Raw genomic sequence first — 21692 nt, forward strand, 5'->3', positions numbered from 1 at the left:
CTATGGAATTAATGGATTCCATTTCAGTTGATATAAGAATGGTATTAGTATGATATTCATAAGCAAGGAATCTCACATGTGATTAGTCTCTCTTGGGATATACTCACTTTCAGATGATTTACATATGCATATTAACGTTCAGAAGAGCCTTTTATAATATTATTCACAATCCACTAAGAACCTGCATGTTTTATCCAGCAGAAGAAAGCATACCATGTACAGCTGCTATTCCACTCAACTGGACTTTCACACAAGTTCTCTGTGAATTATTCCTAATGTCTTTGAAAGAAGCACAATGAACAAAAGGAAATTAAGATGAATTCACAGCCGAAGAACTTATTTTCTCACCTCAACATGCTTAATGGATGCTGAGTAGCTCAAACCATACATCAAAATCAAAAGATGCCCAAGGGATAAAATCCGAATATATTGACACTACGTTGTAACTAATTCTATACCACACTTCATTAGAGCTGGGTTTACATTTATTTATTTATTTAAAGAGAGAGATGTCAAAGTTATTTTTAAAAGGCTCCCCTTTCCTCAAAATGTTCTACCTTTAAGCATGTTTTGTCACAACTTTAATGTTATTTTAATGTGTGTTTTTATTTTCCTGGGCAATATATCATATTTATCTCCGTAACCATCCATCAATATTCCCTTTAATTGAGGTTAATTTCTTTCAACTTCCCTTAAGTACCCCATTCTGAAGTACTGAGCATGGGGGCTCATGCACCTGCCAGGGAGCTTTAGCACATTTTCTACAAACTAAAATGGTAACCTGAAAGTGGTAGCCGGACAAGCCTTCTGCTTCTCTAGCACAAGTACACAGCAAACAGTTCTGTTTCGAAAAAGAAGACAAAACACGGTGTGAAGATAAACATGCGAGAGTGTATGCAAGTCCTCCTCGCAAACCAGAAAACAGCAGCAGCAAAAAATAGAAACACCAGCACTAATATATGTAGTGCATTTCCCAAATATCATTTGCTTTTCTGGTTAACTGCTTGTTATTATGTTTTCAGGGACACGGGTGGCACTGTGGGTTAAACCACAGACCCTAGGACTTGCCAATCAGAAGGTTGGCGGTTCGAATCCCCGCAACGGGGTGAGCTCCCATTGCTTGGTCCCTGCTCCTGCCAACCTAGCAGTTTGAAAGCATGTCAAAGTGCAAGTAGATAAATAGGTACCGCTCCGGCGGAAAGGTAAACAGTGTTTCCGTGCACTGCTCTGGTTCACCAGAACTGGCTTAGTCATGCTGGCCACATGACCCAGAAGCTGTCTGCGGACAAACGCCGGCTCCCTTGGCCAATAAAGCAAGATGAGCGCCGCAACCCCAGAGTCGGTCACGACTGGACCTAATGGTCAGGGGTCCCTTTACCTTTACCTTATTGTGTTTTCATTTACTTTGTTATTTTAAGGGTTGTTTTTGAGAGTTGGTATGGCATAGCGACAAAGATACGGAGCAACAAATCAGGATGTCCCCAATTCAGATCTCGTTTCTGCCAGGAATTCACTAAATGGTCTTAGGCAGGCATGGCCAAACTTGGCCCTCCAGCTGTTTTGGGACCACAATTCCCATAATCCCTGACCACTAGTCCTGTTAGCTAGGGAGGATGGGAGTTGTAGTCCCAAAACAGCTGTAGGGCCAAGTTTGGCCATGCCTAGTCTTAGGGAAGCCATTCTCATTCTCTCAGTCCTCCCATCTGCTGTATGGGGGATAATGTTGACTTCCAGGGTGGTTGTAAGTGTCATATAGGTGAACCAATGAAACATTTGAAAGCAAATACGAAGGGTGATATCTGTGAAGATGAGCTCTGATCTCTCAGCCTCAGTTTCCTCTGAGAGAGACCAGGCACATTCTTTCCCCAAGTTCCCAAACACACGAACACAGGGTAGGTTCAATCTGGCAGCAACTGTGGAAAACCCAGTGATGTTTAACACTGAGATAGACACCTCCAAACTTCCAAAAGGCACCACCCTTCTCTACCTACGGAACATGACCTGGCCTGTGATTGGCAGAATACCACCAGCTGTTGATGAAGTCCAACCTGGGTAGCCAGAAACCTTAAAAAGTTGACTGTTGCAAAACAGTCCTTTGTCCCTCTTGAACCTGCAACCGATGGCTGAAGCTTCCACAGCCAGGAGACCATGGAGAGTATGTTCTGCAATGTTAAGTTTGGATTAAGAGCAGGATTAGTTAGAAGAAGAGAAGAAGAAGAGTTTGGATTTGATATCCCGCTTTATTACTACCCGAAGGAGTCTCAAAGCGGCTAACATTCTCCTTTCCCTTCCTCCCCCACAACAAACACTCTGTGAGGTGAGTGCAGCTGAGAGACTTCAAAGAAGTGTGACTAGCCCAAGATCACCCAGCAGCTGCATGTGGAGGAGCGGAGACGCGAACCTGGTTCCCCAGATTACCAGACTACCGTTCTTAACCACTACACCACACTGGCTCTCATTAGACCAATATAGTGCTTTATTTCATTCGCAGCTTCCCACTTGCCATTTCTCCCCTCTTCCTTCTTACATAAGACTCCTTTTGAATAAACTCTTAATCAGACTTCTGGTTTCTGAACACACTCAAGGGCTGGTTACCATACCATGTGGCTTGGTTTGCTATACTAGTTCTTGAAGGACCAGGGAGAGAAGGGGGCTTCAAATTCAGCAGGCTATTTCCCCACTGTCAAGGAAGCAACTCTAAAGATGTGATAATCCTGTGTCCCTGGCCCAAGGGGTCTCATAGGCAGGTGGCAGCAGCAGCAGAGAGAGAGAGAAATCTAGAATGGATTTCCCAGGGCTACTAGATTTATTTACTCAAAAATGTTTTGCCCCACCTTCTGCACCAAATGCGCTCCCCAAGGTGGCTCACTGTAAGCTTTTGGTGTGAAACATATATTTCAAATAAATTACTTAAGGCAGACAAGTAGTATTAACACTCATTACTTAACCAATACAGTGGTACCTCGGGTTAAGTACTTAATTCGTTCCGGAGGTTTGTACTTAACCTGAAACTGTTCTTAACCTGAAGCACCACTTTAGCTAATGGGGCCTCCCACTGCTGCTGCACCGCCAGAGCACGATTTCTGTTCTCATCCTGAAGCAAAGTTCTTAACCTGAAACACTATTTCTGGGTTAGCGGAGCCTGTAACCTGAAGTGTATGTAACCTGAAGCGTATGTAACCCGAGGTACCACTGTATTATTTTAGAACATCTGATTGTATGGGTTTAAAGACTTTGCGAGCTACGTTGATCAGTCCTGTTAGAGTTGAAAGTTGGGGCAGGAGTTCAATTAATAATTATGATCAATAAATGGTTAGTATTAATAAATAAATAATTATAATATTAAATTATGAAAGTTGAGGCTGAGAGAATAGTGGCTTGTTTAATGCCACCTAGCAAATTCATAATGGAGCGAAGAACTGGCATCCCCAATGCAAAGCTGAATCCACGCTTTATTTATTTATTCATCACTACATGTATATTATTTATTACATCTGTAACCTACCCTTCCTTCGAGGAGCTCATAGTTGCAAAAACAGTTCTCCTTGCTTGTCCTCACAAATATGCTGTGACGTAGGCATGACAATGACTGTACCAAGGTTGCCTAGCGAGTCTTCATGGCCAACGGGAGACTTTATGCTGGGTCTCCCTAACCCTAACCTGACACTCTAATGACCACATCACACTGGGTCTCGTAGCCGCCGCATATCACCAGCTCTGCGTGCCTAAATATTGAAATGCCTATGGATCTTTGTGTTTTAATTACCGTATTTTTTGCTCTACAAGACTCACTTTTTCCCTCCTAAAAGTAAGGGGAAATGTGTGTGCGTCTTATGGCGCGAATGCAGGCTGCGCAAGCTATCCCAGAAGCCAGAACAGCAAGCAGGATCGCTGCTTTCACTGTGCAGCAATCCCTCTTGTTGTTCTGGCTTCTGAAATTCAGAATATTTTTTTTTCCTCCTCCAAAAACTAGGTGCGTCTTAAGGTCTGGTGCGTCTTACAGAACGAAAAATACGGTATTTCAAATGAACTTATTAACAAATATCTGAAGTGTGGCAGTCCGATTTGCCTGGTGTAATATCAGGGTTTACTCACTGCACAAGGAATGCTATATAACTGCACATTGGTCGAAGATCAGTTGAAGGAGCTGGATATGTTTAGCCTGGAAAAGAGGAGTCAGCCATCTTCAAATATCTGAGGGGCTGTCACATGTTGTTGGTTTTACCATATGGATTTTAATTTTGTCAGTTTAATTTATACAATACAAACTGGGCATAGGAATTTTGTGCAGGACAAATAAGGAATAAATTGCACGAAAAATTGGCCTCCCCAGACAAATCTGTGGAGGGTATCAGGAGACTTCAAAGTAACAAAAAACTAAGATACATGCAACAAATGTGGAGCGCTCCCTATTGCCTTTCCCAGCCTATATTTCAGCTGGAAGAGGACCCAATTGGCAGCAGCTGCAAAGAGTTTCTCCAGAATCAATACTGCGATGATAAAGCTACCCTTAAAAAACACACACAAAAACACCAAACCGTGTGAAACTCAGGTGGTCCAATTCTTAGAAGCCACAAAGGTTACAAAGGATGGTGATGATGTCACCCAAAACTGAAGAAGCCTGTAAAAGGTATACAAAGATTTAACCACAACAAGGGAGGACTATTTCTCAAATATATTAGGGAACAGCTCTGTTTTTGTTAAACTTGGGGAGGAAACTGTAGCTCAAGGACATCTCTATGTATGTATGGGTTGGATCAAACACTTGCAAAAGTAGCAGAGGGAAAGTGAAGCTCAAAGCAGATGAAGAGCAAGAAAATATGGGGTGCAACTCCATTCCCCCAGCTGCTTCCCTTTTGAGTGAGGCAAATGTAGTTGAACAAGCAAGCAAACAAACACCTCCCACCTGCTTCCTGCTTCTTTGGTGCTACTTAAGAACAGCTCCCTGATCCAAATACGCCACTAAACAAACGAATTTGACTTTGAAGCATCACTTGCAATGAATTCAAATGCCTTCTCTCCCCCCACTTTAAAATCTATGAAAGCATCATCCCATGAGCGGAGGCAAAAGTAAACAGATACCAGGAAATAACCCTCTGAGATTACCACCAACACTGCAATTAAATGACCTCAGACAAAAAGAGAGGAACTTCTGCTAAACCCGACCAAACGCCACAAGGCGTTTCCACGCTTGCTGTGTATTTTAATCCGTAGCAGCCATCAACAAACATCCCTCCCCCCATTCTTCATTTTCACCTGCCTTTAGAACATGACAGGTGTAAGAGATGGCTCCCCAGGAAGAAGCATATCGTTTTGCAAAATCAAAAATTATGACTTTTGAAATTTCACAGAACTAAATTGCAGTGTTTGAAGAAAAAGAGGCGGCAATTCTAGATCAGCACTGATGAAGACAAGGTGTGGAGCATCTGAGGCCTGTCTGGTTACCCTCACAAATCTTGTCTGCGCAGGCAGCTTTTCTTTATCATTGAGTTCCACATTAGGAAGAAAATAAAGCATTGGTGTGCCAAACAAAACCATGTCTCCCTCATTTTATTTTACTCTGCTGTGCATCTTATTCTTTGCACTGTCTAATTCAGTCATTTAAAAGCCAATGCAAATCACTCAGGGGCACAGTAACCCCATTCAGGACCAGGGAGTTCCCCCCCCCCCACCTGCCCGCCCCCTACCCCCCCAAAAAAACAGTACTTTTGTCTTGTCAGGATTCAACCTCAATCTGTTAGTCACCATCCATCCTCCAAACGCCTCCAGATACTCACACAGGACTTTCACGGTCTTCACAGGTTCAGATTTGAAGGAAAGGTAGAGCTGGGCATCATCCATATACAGTGGTACCTCGGGTTACATACGCTTCAGGGTACATATGCTTCAGGTTACAGACTCCGCTAACCCAGAAATAGTGTTTCAGGTTAAGAACTTTGCTTCAGGATGAGAACAGAAATTGTGTGGCGGCGGCGAGGCAGCAGAGGGAGGCCCCATTAGCTAAAGTGGTGCTTCAGGTTAAGAACAGTTTCAGGTTAAGAACAGACCTCCGGAACGAATTAAGTACATAACCCGAGGTACCACTGTATTAGTGAATGCCCAGCCCAAACCCCCGATGATCTCTCCCAGCAGCTTCATATAGATGTTAAAAAACATGGGGGAGAGAATGGAGCCCTGAGGCACCCCACAAGTGAGAGCCCAGGGGTCTGAACACAGACCCCCCAACACCACTTTCTGGACACGACCCAGGAGGAAGAAGCAGAACCACCACCTAACATCGCCCCCAGCCCCCAAACCCTCTTGACAGTCCAGAAGGATGTCATGATCAATGGTGTCAAAGGCCACTGAGAGATCCAGCAGGACTAGGAAACAGCTTTCACCTCGGTTTCTGGCCCGCCGGAGATCATCAACCAGCACGACCAAGGCAATTTCAGTCCCATGAAGAGGTCTGAATCCTGATTGGAAGGGATCCAAATGGTCCGCATTCTCCAGGCATGCCTGGAGTTGTTCAGCAACCACTCGCTCAATTGCATTGCCCAAGAATGGAAGATTTGAGACTGGGCGATAGCTGGCCATATTAGCCTGGTCCAAATATTTTTTTTTTAAAGAAGCGGTTTAATATAGCATTTCCACACTGATCTGTTTCATGGGATGACTGGTTGCAAAGCACTGGACTGGGGATAGGGGATTGAGAGAGTTGATTATTAAATCCAGCCCATTTAAATGCACTAAATCTAACTAATTTCAACTGAACTTAGCTCCATGCAAATCTACCGAGGGCTGCAGCCTTAAATATGAAATATTCTTTTTCAGAACTCCTGCGGAAAATGGGAAAGTTATCAGACCAAGAAATGGAAAACAAGAGAGTGCAGACTAGAGAGAATCAAGATTATTATTCTGCATTGTCTAAAAGTTAATTCACTTTAAAACACAAAATAGATGAAAAGAGCACTTGGAGGGTGGCCAAAAGAGAGAAAACAGAACCACTGCAGGATTACCAAGAAGCATATAATGAAATAATATTATGGCAGTGTTTCTATACACAAAAAGGCAAAACATACATTTTAGGCAACAATCACAAGCATACTTCCAAGGATGTAAGCCTCATTGATAGCAATGGGGCTACCTTCCAAGGAAAGATGCATAGTACAGCATTCTTAACCTCTTGAAGGTTTGTTCTTGTTCTTCTTAACAATCTGATACAGAGCAAATGAATGGCTTTAAATGCTTTAGTTTTCATTGCTGCTACTGATTAATTTGCTCATTCAGGATTGGAGTTTGAGTTGATTCTAGTTCTTTAATCGTTTTGATCCTCTAGGCTACCTCAAGCAAACTCATTTACAGGAAGGTGAGATATATATTTTGAAATAAAATCAGTCATTCAAATTACATCTAAGCTTAAAAAAGGTAAAGAGACCCCTGACCACCAGGTCCAGTTGTGATCGACTCTGGGGTTGTGGCACTCATCTCACTTTATTGGCCAAGGGAGCCAGCGTACAGCTTCCGGGTCATGTGGCCAGCATGACCAAGCCGCTTCTGGCGAACCAGAACAGCACACGGAAACACCGTTTACCTTCCCACCAGAGTAGTACCTATTTATCTACTTGCACTTTGAGGTGCTTTCCAACTGCTAGGTTGGCAGGAGCAGGGACCGAGTAACGGGAGCTCACCCCATCACGGGGATTCGAACCGCCGACATTCTGATTGGTAAGTCCTAGGCTCTGTGGTTTAACCCACAGCACCACCCGTGTTTTCCTTCCGGGGAGTGGTGGTGGGGGGTGGAATCGGAACGCACAGAAAATTAACTACCAAACCATTTCAGAGATGACACCCAAGTTCAACAGGACAAGTAAATTATTTGAACTATATGCATAGTCGTTCTCATTCAAGCCCATTGCATAGCCAAAATTTTATCTCCCCTTCACCTTTCCGATAAAAACAATCACCGTCTGGGGTTTGAAGGCCAAATTAATGCAGGGCACCTAATCTTGTCTCAGTTCCTGCTCCCACCCCACCACTTCCTACTGCACCCCCCCCCATGAAAATCTGTTCTTGAAGGGCCCGGAACCTTCCAAAGTGGGATTTAAACATGGCTTGAAGCACTCAAGGAGGCAAGGGAAATCAGCAACCTCTCTCCTGAGAGCAGAAACACTTTCTACTCACACCCTGAGCTGTTTGGATCTAACACAGTCGATTATTAACTCAACAGCTCATAGTCTGGTTACCTATAATGTAGAAGAGGATAGAGAAGGTGGAAATATTTTCTTTAGGATATACCATTGCTATATAGGGCATCAGAAGAGTTTACTGTGACAACATTTATTTTTCAATGTTATCTTCCAATTTGTTTTAAAATCTTTCCAATAGAAGGTGGGCTTTTTTTGTTGTTGCTGCTGCTGTTGGTCTTTTAGTCTGGAAGATGGGCCTGCCAATTATTTTTGCACTAGTGCACATAAACAGGGGAAGGCTGTATCTTAGGTGTGAGTTATATATTCCCGTACAAAATAATTGTATATTCTATGAAGACTGATTCTTTTTCTGGAGAAATATACAGCAACACAAGGGAAATCTTGTACTGGCAGCATAACTGAAGTGGCAAGATACAATATTAGAAAAACAGAGCTACTTTCATTACTGTGATGCTGTGTGTCAGAATGTCTCTCCTTAATGAACCTGTTTGCAATAAGACTCAGGGTGCAAAGAGGCTATTTAGAGAGTCTATTGTGTCTATAGTGAGTCCTTCAAATATCTTCCCACCATTAGACATGCCGCATTGACCAATTCTGTCCTGATTGCTGTTCTTTTTAGTATCAAGGGACATTCTTGCCCAGACAGACCGATGGATCAGAAACTGCAGTTCATAAAATGTTTACACTATACACATACCCACACAGTCATGCAAGCAACAAAGTCCCAGATCACACAGCGCATTGAATGTGGCAATGTCATCTGCAGGCTTATGACTTTCCAATATCAACGAAAGGATTTAAGTTAAACTTAGCCGGCGTTGCCTGCCTGTCACTCTTCAACAAAAGCCTTATTCACTCTCCCTCCTCCCTTTCAGAGTTTAGCCAAGATCGAGGCTCACATGGGAACGTTTCAGGCAAATGTTCTCTATGTCACAAGGCTTAAAAAAAAAAAAAAATCAGCCAAGGCCTTCTCTTAATTGCTGACAGCAGAAAGGGACAATGTGTGTCATGCCATCAAGGAGCAAAAACTTTGCCGTGAATAAACAAAATAAAACATAATGTAAGATTTATTCCAAAAGAATGTGTACTGGGCTTCTCACTGCTGACAGCAGTGAAAGAATAATAGATTTCCATCCACAAAAAACCCACAGATGACTGCATGCTTTCTAATAACTTGGTAGTAAACTTTTCCAAGAAGGGGGGCCGGTCCACTGTCCCTCAGACCTTGTGTGGGGCCGGATTATATTTTTTTGAGGGGGGGAATGAACAAATTCCTATGCCCCACAAATAACCCAGAAATGCATTTTAAATAAAAGGACACATTCTACTCATGTAAAAACACTGATTCCCGTACCGTCCGTGAGCCGATTGAGAAGGCGATTGGGCCGGATCTGGCCCCCGGGCCTTAGTTTGCCTACCCATGAACTATCACCTCATTACTTAGCAGAAATCCCAGGACTTCAAGAGAGAAGTAAGTTTCAATCACACCCCAGATCCCCATCTGGTTCTCTTGCATCTAAAAGTCATAAAACGGGTGCATTTTTATACCAGAAAACTATTCAGATTTGTGAAAATGAGTAGTACAAACATTTTCTTCCTTTCACTGAACCGTATAGATATTCTGGTGATATGGAATGTATAGAAATGGACTTCAGCTGTGAAGAAATATACACATAACACTACATTATTTGATAGAAGAAATACAAAAGTCTTGGGCAACCTGCTCTTACTAACCTACTTACAGCAAAAGAAATATATAATAATAATAATAAAAACCTAGACGTGTCTACCTAGAAGAAAGTTCCATTGAGTTCAATGGAAGTGAAGCATGCAGGGATTACAGCCATTCAAGCATTTACAAATAAAGAAGTCATTGTGGTTGGAAAAGTTTGTGCCATGGGTCAATTCCTATGTAATATTGGGAACGTAAGCTCTGGCTCTCTGAAGCGATTCCATGGGTGCACAAACATGACCAAGTAACACTCAAATGGGTTAACCATGTAACTGTTCTGAAGACACCATATTTCCTTGAAGGTAATGCACCCTTTTTTGGCCAAATTACGTCATGAAAATTAGGGTGCACATTAGATATGGTGGCAAATTAAATTTGCGTAAATATGCTAAATCACTTGAAGAGAGAAGAATCAGCTTCATGATCTTTTTTAGTACTTAAGACTGAGCTCGTATTCACAGAATATCCTAATGTATCTCTTGTTATTATCCATTATATTTAAATGTTGCTTTTTAATGTGGTGCATGCATAGGTATGCAGAGGTGAGGGGGAGGAAACACACAGAAATACACAGGTGCTTGGCTTTTGCCAATTCGTAAAAGCATTGTACAAGCTAAGATACATTTAGTATGTGCTGTGTGCTCACAGATCACTCCTAAAATGGCATGTGGAAAACTCTCTGGCAGGCGCATGCGCATACAAGTGCAACCTCAAAACCCATGAGTCTGTGCAAATTATTGTTGGAAATTTGCATAGCAAAAGCCTGCCTAGAAAGTCAAGCATGTAAACTCAGGGCAGGCATTAACCAGCTCAATATCCAACAATCCATGCATTCAGCAGTTTCAGAATAAAAGGATTTGGGACTTATATTATGTATTTTCCTACACGTATATAAGTCAGTAAACACACTATATACACCAGGGGTCAGCAAACTTTTTCAGCAGGGGACCGATCCACAGTCCCACAGACCTTGTGGGGGGCCGGACTATATTTTGGGGGGAAATATGAGCAAATTCCTATGCCCCACAAATAACCCAGAGATGCATTTTAAATAAAAGCACGCATTCTACTCATGTAAAATCACGCTGATTCCAGGACCATCTGCAGGCCAGATTTAGAAGGCGACTGGGCCGAATCCAGCCCCCAGGCCTTAGTTTGCCTACCCATGATATACACTATTCCGCCAACCCTCTTGCTCTTACACACACAACTCACCTATCGCAACCAGTCACCTCATTCTTTCCTGGAAGGCTTCTTCAATAGAAGTAGCATGTTTCTCCTAATTCCAGTTAGGTTTCCCTTCAAGGCATGAAAGTTACAGCACATCAACTCCTTCCCATGCTGCAAAGATAAACGACAGAAGCTCCAAGCCACGTGGGCAAAGCCCACACTGCCAAAAGCTGCAAGATAGGTTGCTCCCACATGACTGAGGCCTGTGGGTGTTGCTCTGAAGCCCAGGACGTCATGCTCATGGTGCTACTTTAAAGCAACAGCACTGCAGTAGCTCCCAAACCATAAAGATAACTTGAACAAACGGCTTCCCAATCCCATAATAAAGGAGGTACTACTGTTTTCTGAGCTATGAGGAATGTTAAAGGATCCAGGTGCAAGGAACAGCATAATAAGCAAGGCCAAACTGATAGGAAATAGCTCTGCAGCAAGGTTAGTTAATTGCTCTCAGCCCTTTCCATTTTCTCGTGGAGTAGCGGTCACATCAATACTTCTACGCTATGCCACTAAGGGAAACCTGCCACACTTTCAAGCTCATAAAACAATGTTTTGCCAGGACATGTTTGCAAGCATTGCCACAAATGCATTCTTCTTCTTTTAATCCTGGAAGAATTTCATATTTTGCAAGGTAAAGAGTCAAGTAATCGCCAGAAACTTGGTTCCTTTTCTTTACTGCAAAGCATATTTGTAATCACTGGAAACGTTTAGGGATCTGTCATGAATCAGAAGAGTTCCCTTTCAAAATCCCTTCTTCGACCTCATGCCTTGTGCCCAATCCCTAGTCAGCAGTTCACAAGCAGAGCTGTTGCTGTGAATCTGGAGTGTCAACATTCCAAAATGTCAACCATTCCCTCATTTTGAGACATTTCAACAACAAAACAATTTTAAATTCTGTCAAAACAGTTTTGCGGAGTGCTTCATCTAGTCGAAAGCAGCATTTCTGATGGAATAGCAAAGTGAAAAAAAGAATTAAACCTGGCCTAATTATATCCTCATTACTTGTTTCACGAAAAACATGCTTTCATTGGTATTATGACTCAAACCTCAACAGTCCACAGATGTTCTGCCATTTCCAGTTGAACAATAAAAATGAGTGAGGAATCACACCCTTGGCAGGATGGGATTCACAAACCAAGTACTCAGATTTATACAACGAACAAAATCTAATAGGCAGCCCCTGTCTTAAAAAATCACTTTAAAGTTTCCCTAAGGTTCACAGCATAATTTTGTTTGACCTTTAATTAAAAAGACTACCACAACTAGGCCCTTGGGTCATCACTTAAGACAGGTTTTACTGTACATTTACAAATGCACACTTGCATACTTTGCAAGATCGTATGTAGTACCAAAAAAAATATATAATCCTGTACATATATGCACAGCAAAACAAGAACATTCCATTATTACCATAATCTCCAGTTGGTACAGGCTGATTTACAGGGCAGTGTACATTTATTGATTAGGCACATGCTAACTTGTACAGCATTTTCACACTCAACGAAATCCTTCACTATTAGGATATTAAGCAGTGAATTGAGCATAGTTTGCATCACACATCCATTTCTAAATTTGCAAAAATAAATAAATAAAAATTTATTAAAAAGCCTGAAATCGATAATATTTTGAAGAATTATGCAATAAGATCACAACTGCTATTTTGCAGTGTTTTCTTTTCTTTTTACTGTACCACAAATGAATGCTATAACCGCACAATATATTTTGGTAAACACTGCAAGGCTTGGGGAGGGAAATTGAACTTTTTTTTTTCTCATTAAAAACCCACCTTCTCCCATGCAAAGTTACTAAATACTGTACATGAAAAATGCATTAGTACTAAATACATGCTAAATATTATTCACTGGGGACCCAAAAATGAGTTGCAGAAGGAGAGACAAGTGGAACCAGAAAATATCTGCTGTGATTTAAAATGAGCAGGCTTCTGAATCCCTTGCCGCCATTATTCTCATCCAGAGCAAGGGTATCCTGCATACAGGGATCTATGGGAGGAATGCAGATGACAGACACCTAGAGCATTCTATTGGAAGAGTGCATAGTGTGAACTGCTAGATGAGGAAGGGTAAAAGTGCAAAGGACTTAGTAATACCAAGAAATATATTTGCATGTGCACATTCTATGAGTTCTACATGGAGGAAGTTAGGAAGAGCAACGCCAGCCAGTGATACGAGTAAGGCATACTGTAATGGCTTAATTATAGAACTAACAAATAAGCCAATATAAGGTGCAATTAAGGGGGGGATGGTTTGTATTCAGTTATGCTATATTTCCTGAACTTGGTTTCAAAATATCAAATTCAGATGTTGCATGTAACCATAATCTTTGGAAGAGTAAATAAAACATTCTGCACACTGCACACCATAAATCTCATACTTAACTTACCATACAAATTGACTCCAAAACAAACATAATTTTCAAACCTCCTCCTTTCCCACAAAGTAGTCGTACAACCAACCCAATCAAGCTCTCAAACTCTGAATTCTTGTACGGCATGTTTACTCTAGCATCAAACCGAGAATATCAACGTTTCATTTATTAACTTAGAGCCACATACTATCCATTTAATGATATATACTACATACTACGTTTTTGTCTACATGAGAAGCCAGTGTAGATGTTTTAACAACAATGTTACGTGCTGCCAGCCAGATACTCCCATCAGCAGCTTGGCTGCTGCATTCTGCACAGGCAGGACCTTTTGGAACAGGCCCAAGGGCTGCCCCACATAGAGTGCACTGCAGTAATCCAGCCTTCAGGTTACCAAACACATGGACTCCCGTGAGCTTACTCAAAATCTACACAAGTCATTTGGAGGCTGTTAGGAGTTCACAGAATTATTGTTAAGCAGGCCAATGGTTCTCTGCACATGAAACCAAATTGTGCAAGTTCCAATTCTCACTTCAGCCACAAATTTGATAGGTAGCCATAGGCAAGACACAGTTTTGGGGCCAAACTAGAAGTGATGTTCAAATGCATTTTTTAAAAAATTCAAACAGCATCAACCGGGGAGGGGGGTAATTATTGGGATCACAGCAAGTGCATAGGGAGAATTTGAATATGTGCATACATCTGTATGTAAATATGTATCTCTAAATTTATAGAAAGATGGGCATGTTATTTGGCTGATATGCACTTGTGTGTACAGACTTTGTCCATGTGCGTTTCCTTGATATATGAGCCCAATTTTTATTTTTATTTTAAATAATATTTATTACTTTTAAAACTTACAAAAAGGAAAAAGAAGAAAAGAGACAAAAAGAAAAAGAACAACAAGAAAGGGAAAAAACAATACAATACAATATATAAACAATACAAAACACAACATTAACCTAAACAAAACAAAACAAAAACAATTTAAAATCATACATTATACCATTTCAGTAGTCTATCTTTCATACCCTTGTTTCATCGACCTCCTTTCACCTCCCTTTTTGTATTCCACTTCTATTTGTATTCCACTTTTCAAGCTGCACTGGCTCCCAGTGGAGTACAGGGTCAGATTTAAGGTGCTGCTTTTGACCTTTAAAGCCCTTCACGGCCTAGGACCCTCGTACCTACGGGACCGCCTCTCCTGGTATGCCCCACGGAGAGCCTCAAGGTCCATAAATAACAACACCCTAGTGGTCTCTGGCCCTAAGGAAGTTAGATTGGCTTCAACCAGAGCCAGGGCCTTTTCAACTCTGGCTCCGGCCTGGTGGAACGCTCTGCCTCATGAGACCAGGGCCCTGCAGGATCTGATTTCTTTCCGCAGGGCCTGTAAGACAGAGTTGTTCCGCCTGGCCTTTGGCTTGGAGCCAATTTGATTCCCTCCCTCCCTCTCTTTTTTTTCTTTCTTTTCCTTCTCCTCCTGCGATGAGGCTACATTTTAATATTTTAATGTACAATTATTTTAATATTGTATTTTATTTTTGTTTTTAAGTTGTAATCATTCATCTTGTTTTTATTATTGCTTGTAAGCCGCTCTGAGCCCGGCCTTGGCTGGGGAGGGCGGGGTATAAATAAAAAATTATTATTATTATTATTATTATTATTATTATTATTATTTGTTTCAGCAATTCCTTTCCATCTTTCTCTATTTTCTGTCATATAAATATCTTAACTTATTTTTACCCTTATTTTCCATTAATACTATAATGCTTATTTATGCTTAACTCCTTATAACATTTCAACTAAAGCCATAAGATTTCATTCCAACATTTTTCTAACACTCAGTAATTTTACAATATTTCTATTTCTGAAAATAAACTTAAAAAACTTTTTCCAATCTTCTTCCACCATCTCTTCTCCCTGGTCTCGGATACTGCCAGTCATTCGTCAATTCCAAATAGTCCATCAACCTGGTGATCTTCTGTCCGAGGCTCTTAACTCTTTTCCAAGTCCCTTCTGCAGGTCTTCTTCATATTTATACATGCACTTTACTTTGTCTTCTACTGATCTTGTTCTTATTTTCCTTCCTTTGATACTGAAGAGCAGATCTCGGGGAAGCTCCAACCTAGCAATGCTTTTATTCCTTCTCAACAGGTCAACCAAATCTCCATGGTTAAATCTAAAATCCATAAGGTATTTCAGGACATGTTTCAAAATTCCTCCAAATCCAAAGGCCCCCACAGCTCCAATCTCCTCACGACCCAAGTCCAAATCCCAAAAGTCAGTAAATCCCTGCATGAAGGGATCTATCCAACTTTCCTTCTCCAGTCCAGGCAGGGCTCCAGTCCTCAAAATCTGACCTAAATTCAATCATGAAAGGCCTCAACTTATAGTCCTCAATTTGCCTGTGTAAGGCTGGGGCTCTCACTTGTATTACTTTAGGTTCAACAACAGCAACTTTCTCCTTCGCCTTCTCAACAATTTGCCCTGTCAAAGTAGATTCCTGTGTCAGATCCTGAATAATTTCTGTATTGATGTTCACTTTTTGTCCCAAATTAGTCACTTTTTGTCCCAAGTTAGTCACTTTTTGTCCCAAATTATCAATTTTAGTAGTCATGACATCTGTCTTCTTATGGAGTTGTTCCAACGAGTGACTTATCTTGCATAATGCAATAACTAAAGCTTCTTCTGTCGACATTCTCAAATAGTCCAAGGTCAATCCCTGATTCTCACAGTCTCTTATCTTGCAGCTGGTTCCCCCAGCTCAGCTCTTATAACAGTTTCAAAGGCTCCCTCTAGAGGGAAACAGTTTCTATTTGTATCAATCCTTTTAAGCACAGTTCAAACAGTAAATATAGTTTCAATTTTCAGTTACTTTTCCTCCTTTTTAAATGCAGAAGAGGACAATGGAAACAATATATTTCTCTTATTTGGCTAACTGTCAAGATACGTTCTGTTCACAGCCAATGAACTTCAAAACGTCAAATCTTACTGGCAGCCCCTTTCCAGGTTCAGAGCAGTGGTGATTTAATTTTCAACACTCTCTCCTGCAGGCTTGCGTGATCCAAAATTTCCCCCCTCTTCTCCTGCTTCCAAGGGGGGTTTAATAGTTTTAATCGATGGAAGTTTAATCCTTTGCAGAAGACTTTCCAAGACCTTAGCTTGCAGTGACTTTGCTTCAATCTACTTACAAAAGGGGAAGGTGGACTTCCTGTTTAAAACCTTCCCGTTTCGGTGCCAAATTAAGACATTTATAGATCCAATTTTCCGTTCTACTCATGGGTAGTTGTTTAAAATCGAATTGTCCACAGGAAAAAGTCAGCGCTCTCCGGCAACAGCAATACGGCTTCACTCCGTGAAAGAAGCAATCAATTCAAAGCACCGCGCCGCTCACCCCACGTCACTCCGGATCCCCGAAACCGGGTCTCCCCACGAGTAGGGGAGGTGCAAAAGGTGCCAGCCGAATCCCAGGTTCACAGGCTTCTCCCGTCTGTGATTTTTAGTGGGTCTCCGCCTTCGCCGTGGCGGCCAGACCCTGTTTCCACGGAGTAAATTCCTCCCGATCAGAGGAATTCCGCCATTGCCAGAGGCGCTAACCCGGAAGTCCCTGATATATGAGCCCAATTTGCACCATTTTGTTGGGGTTACCTATTTCACTTGTTAGAGTCATCCAGCTGCTCAAGCAAGGCTGGTAAGTCAGATATCTGAACCAATACTCCCATTCCTTCCCTACCTCAGCATCACTTCTTTGTAGGCAAAATCAACTGCAGTGCATACACTCTGTGTCCACTTTTCAGTGTGTGTCTGGTTTTTTGGTGAGCAAATAGCCCCAGATCACTTGTGCAGGTAAGCCAAGCTACATGTCCCAGAGATATCCCTGAAATCTTAAACCTGGAAGAATTGTGAGTGGAAGGGAAGTCTGAAAATGTGTGCATGCATTCTACAGGGCCCTGACATAAATGAACCTAGATAGCATAACAAGAGTTGCATTATTTGAATCATTGAGTTGAAGGTCACCATATAACTAGTCAAAATACCTGCTTAGTGTAGGAACTCCAGTGGTAGAGCAACTCCAAGGGATGGCTATGCTGACTGAAGCCCTCCAGCAAGGGACAGCTTGTTACCCTTCTCGTTAATGGGTTCCACTGACAAAATTTATCTTACCGTCAAGGATTTCCCCTCTAAGGTTCTTCCGTAACCAGAACTCAGTGTCAAATGCTGCAGAGCAAAAGGTGACAATCAAGAGGCATCCTGGCAGTGGAACCATGCAAATGTGACATGCCAAAAAATCCAGCATACTCCAGCTGCTTTGTGCTGTTTCAACAATGCAAAATAGCAATAAATCTGGTTTAATCGGCAAGTTAAGTGACATTTATGGATGCTATTCATTGCTGAATTGGCACATGGCAGCTGGTGTCTACGGGTGAGGTTAGTCCTAGAAAAATATTTTGGAAATGGAAAGTGAAGCACTACACTTAACATTTGGTACTAGGGAGAAAAATATTTCTAAATTTCAAGAGGGTTGATTTAAAACTGGAATATAGAACTCAGGTATCTTGCATAGCATTATGAGATGCATTACTTTCAAAAGGTCCTGAAATATGTTTTAAAAGTTCAGCGTTTCTGAACATGAGAAACAATGTACCACCAAATCAGACTATTGGCTGATTAATTTCCTCAGCTCCACAAGCAACATTTCTGTTTGAGGTGGTGAAGATGTTAGGGTCGGACTTATTATTTGGATTGTAAAAAGCACCTTTCTGTCTAGGTGTGTTCTTCAGGTACAGCTTCTTTGCTTTGGCTTTTTCTCTGTCACAGTTTGCATGCTTGTTGTTTATGGCAGAAAGCATCCTGACCTCTGCAGTTCTATGATTCAATCTGTGATTCTCTCTTTTAACATGCGCCATGACAAGGCTGGGCTGGCGACACCCTTTTATTTGTGAGAAGCTTTGAAGGTGAAACATCTAGCGTTCCTGAGCCTTCTTCAAAAGCTTCTGTTATATTGTGAAATTGATGATATGCTCTGGGGAGCAGAGAACTAGTTGCACCTGCACTAGAGATGGGGGTGTGCATCAAGGGGTTACTGTTACAGTAAGGCGATTTTTGAGCTAAGGGTTCCTGAAATACTGGTACAATAAGTTTCTAAATGAAGTCTGCCCAGCTACTGAAAAGCAGAGCCGTCCTACTGTTTTAGGTATCACAGGCATCAAGAGAAAGAGACGTTTGAGAAGTTTTAACACACCTGAGCTCAAAGCCGCATGCGCACACTCTCTTGCTCTCTCTTTTTCAGACTTTGAGGCATATTTGATAAGTTCCTTGAGTGACCAAAAGAACTGCCAACTTTAATTATGACTTTAGAAACTATTGCAGAAATCTAGTTCCATGCCCCAAATCCAACCCACATAAAAGACAAATGAAGAGCTGAGCTTTCTTCCCTTTTCATACTGCAGGAAGGACCACTGTCAAGTCCTGTGAAACTTATAGGCGGCATCCTGAGAGAAATAAAAGTGCAAAAGTGATTTTCAGCAGCTCTAAAAAGGTAGAGGAAGTTGAAATAAGAGGATCCTTTGCAAGTTACCTGTGCCTTCTACACTACTGGGTATCAGCTTTTAGGGCTGGGTGATATCTGGTTTTCAACATTGCTATGTATCACCAGCTAAACATCGCAACATACCAATACAGTGGTGCCTCGGGTTAAGAACTTAATTCATTCTGGAAGTCCGTTCTTAACCTGAAACTGTTCTTAACCTGAAGCACCACTTTAGCTAATGGGGCCTCCCGCTGCCGCCGCACAATTTCTGTTCTCATCCTGAAGCAAAGTTCTTAACCCGAGGTAATATTTCTGGGTTAGCAGAGTCTGTAACCTGAAGCGTCTGTAACCGGAGGTACCACTGTAGTATAAAAAAAAGTTGTTTCCCTGAATTGTATCACTGCATAAAGTAACTCTGTGTGTTCTTGTGTGTGTTTCTCGCCTGTTCTTTGTCAAGAGATTTGCCAGTCCTTGGAGAGGAAGGAATGCCATTACTTTTAACAGCTGTGTGGCAGGGGAACAGCTCAGAGGCTGGAGCTGGTCTCATTCCCCGTCATGCAGTGGCTGACTGAGCCCCGTTTCGGACAGAGTGGCATCACACAATAGGTTCTTAATGAAAAAAGGTGGGACTCAACTTAATGTCTAGCCTTGCAGACAAGAGGGGTAAAGTGGGGAGTTATCTCTAGAAATACAGGGGAAATGTGTCCTCCTGTGTAGACGCAATGTGTTTGGGAAAAGGAAGGAAACTGAATTGCTCGTAAAAAATAAATACCACACCGCACAAGGTCCGCTATCTAAAGGTACATCTTGAGCAGTGTAAATCTAACTCGCTGAAAATTGTTTTGTGGATTCTGCCAGCATATATTCACTCTCTTTAGTGAACTTAAAAGTCATTCCAAGTAATGTTCACATGGCAAAGGAAAGATAGTCTCCATGGCCTGCCGTGTAGGCTTACCATCTCATCGGTTTTTCATTAATCGTTTTTCCTGTATGCTACTTTAAGGGGCTATTTGAGCTGGGTTTTCCAGCTTGCTCTGTGTTATGTACATTTGTGTTGCCTGGTGAGTTTTAATAATGTAGCAGGAAGATATTTCTTAACAGACACTTCAAACTACTTCTAGCCAAGTTCTTCCCCCACTTTGGCATACTCCGCCGCTCAACAATATTGGGGGAGCTGTTCAATATGAGCGCTACCAATTAGTAACAATAATTTCTCTTTAAAGAAAACAAATAAATTATGGGCATCACAATAGCAGCTAGAGGGTATTAAATCAATTGCAGCCACACCGTGCGGCCAGGTCAAAAGTAATAAAAAGCCATTTAGTTATTATGAAAATGCCAAACCAATTTGACAATCCTGATGCATATAAACCAGGAGGGGCTAAGCCCCACTCAGGGGCCTTGTCTGGTGTCTGTCTTTGTGCATGAGTTCCTGTGTATGCGTAAGGGAAGGGGTAGTGTGACCAACTGTTGTTTCTGATGCACCAACTTTTGACAACCCCTACTACTGCCATGGGGACATGCCCTCCAACATTTCTCCAATGAAAATAGGGACATCCTAAGGAAAAGAGGTACCTTCTGGGATCAAATCTGGGGTAAATGGGGACACTAGAAGAGACTGAGAGGGCTGGCCCTTAGCCCCTTCTGACCATAATCATGTGCACCATAAACATTGGTCCTTGTATGTTTCAGCTTCGTAGGAAGCATAAAAAGAGAGTGGTTAGGAATCCAAACAGAGGAAAAACATACGCCTTTTTACTATGATGGTTCTCCCATTTTCTCCCCAGGGAAAAAAACACAACTCCTTCATAGTAATAATTAGTTAATTAATTAAGTGGTGACAGGTCTGATAGCATCCCACCCAAACAAAAATAGTTTTAAGGCTGTAGCTCAGAACTTACCATAACAAAATCTTCCTTCCATAATTGTTGCACACTTGTAGGGGCAATACAGTACCTTTCAAAGAAAAACTGGTGCCCAAGACTAACCCTCTTGCCAAGAGGTCAGAGCAGACTTCATGTCCTTTTCCATTCAAATGGATTGGGTCAAACCACCTTGCACTTCACCTTTTAAACTACACCAAAATGCTACCAGATGTGGAATCACCTTCCCTACACGGCTTTTTGTTTAGACGCACTGGGGGTGGTGGGAGGGTGGCAGCACACGGTGCAATTAAGAGTCATAAAACTATGCATGGTGCAGTGAGAGTGGATACAGAAAAGTTTTTCTCCTTTTCTCATCACACTAGGATTCTGGTTCAGCACATGCAAATTCACCGGGGGGAGGGGGACAACTAATATGTAGTAAACAAAGAAAAAGATAACGAGAGTCTGAAGATTGCAAATGAGAGATTTTACCCCAACAACCTATTCTCTCTAGTAGTGTCGCAGAAGTTTGAAATGCCTTAGCTCAAGATACTAACACTCAAAATGAAGGCAAGAATTAAGTCCACTGAATTAATCTCCAGCTCAGATTTGCATCTCAGGGCTGAGAAGAACTCTTTCCCTTCCACTCTCACAACCCACCAATGTCAGGGAGGAGGAAGAAAGAGGCATCTCCAGGGTCTGGGAGCTCACAAATTTGGGCCAGTAATATGCATCAATTAAGTTCTCTCAGTGGATTCCTGCCC

General features: G+C 41.8%; 1 protein-coding gene across 3 annotated transcripts in view; it reads right to left on the bottom strand.

The window, feature by feature from the left end:
• Positions 1–21692, bottom strand: part of BNC2 (basonuclin zinc finger protein 2) — a 416653-nt gene that overhangs the window by 330438 nt on the left and 64523 nt on the right. The window contains exon 1 of one of the 3 annotated variants that reach the window (XM_079959196.1): positions 11137–11295. The exons of the other annotated variants lie outside the window; for them this stretch is intronic. The gene's annotated coding sequence lies outside the window, so the exon portion shown is untranslated. Of the gene's footprint in view, positions 1–11136; positions 11296–21692 lie in introns of those variants that run through there. 3 annotated transcript variants of the gene reach the window in all.

This window comes from Podarcis cretensis (genome assembly GCF_951804945.1).
Source record: "Podarcis cretensis genome assembly, chromosome: 17".
NCBI classification, from domain to species: Eukaryota; Metazoa; Chordata; class Lepidosauria; order Squamata; family Lacertidae; genus Podarcis; species Podarcis cretensis.